We start from the raw sequence: 1,301 nt of genomic DNA, 5'->3' as shown, positions 1-1,301 counted from the left end.
ATAAGATATAGATAATGTTGCAATATTGCCAGACCTTCAAAAATTATATTAGTGGCTCCTATTTAAACCAAGCCATAGTGATCAAATCTGATGTACAACTTCTTACACCGTTGCTCGACATATATATGGTGTACAAACAAACCTGATTGTTTGTAATCATATTTTCTTCAATTGATTAATTATTTCATAATTAGGAACGCATTCTTATACAACAATTGTTACAATTTATTTATATGAATATATATAACACTGTAATGAATTTATATAAATATTGATTTTGAAAATTCCCATCGGTTAAATTAAAGTTACAGTAAATCAACCAAACTAATTTTAGGAATAGTAAACCACTAATTTCAATCGAATAGTGAAATTTTGACAGTGAACGACGATTGTATAAACCTACGACGTACCCGAGAATATCTTATTTTTCCAATTTCTCTCTATGAATTTGAAATTAGAGAATTTTTAACAGCTGAATGAATGAAGAATGATGAAGAATGCACTGCGACCTTTGGTCTATTGTGCCCTCTCCTTTTTAACAGCTGACATTCAAGAAGGCGGTATGACAGAAATGAAACCGCAAAAAGTATTCGACAAAACCAGTGCGAAATATTTGCATTTAAAACGTTAATCATAAAATCATCTGTTTTTATGAGTTGCATTGTTCTTTGTTAAAGTATTTTTCATTTATATGTTATATTATTAGGTTAAATGACTTTTGAAAAGTTTGAGTTAGTTATCCTCTTCGTCGATTTCAAAGCTGCTTTCGACTGCACGAAACGGAGCTGCCTTTAAGCCGCGAAGTCTGAATTTGGTATTCCTGCAAAACTTATACGGCTGTGTAAGCTGACGTTGAGCAGCACCAAAAGCTCTGTCAGAATCGCGAAGGACCTCTCCGAGCCGTTCGATACCAGACGAGGTTTTAGACAAGGCGATTCCTTATCGTGCGACTTTTTCAACCTGCTTCTGGAGAAAACAGTTCGAGCTGCAGAACTAAATAGAGAAGGTACCATCTTCTATAAGAGTGTACAGCTACTGGCGTCTGACGATGATATTGATATCATTGGTCTCAGCACCTGCGCCGTTAGTTCTGCTTTCTCCAGACTGGATAAAGAAGCAACACAAATGGGTCTGGCGGTGAACGAGGGCAAGACGAAATACCTCCTGGCATCAAACAAACAGTCGTCGCACTCGCGACTTGGCACTTACGTCACTGTTGACAGTCATAGCTTTGAAGGTGTAGATAATTTCGTCTATCTAGGGACCAGCGTAAGCACCACCAACAATGTCAGCCTAGAAAT

This window comes from Bactrocera latifrons, unplaced genomic scaffold (assembly GCF_001853355.1).
Source record: "Bactrocera latifrons isolate USDA-ARS-PBARC rearing strain unplaced genomic scaffold, ASM185335v1 scaffold_319, whole genome shotgun sequence".
Classification (NCBI taxonomy): domain Eukaryota; kingdom Metazoa; phylum Arthropoda; class Insecta; order Diptera; family Tephritidae; genus Bactrocera; species Bactrocera latifrons.
Note: the sequence above shows the minus strand (reverse complement) of the source record.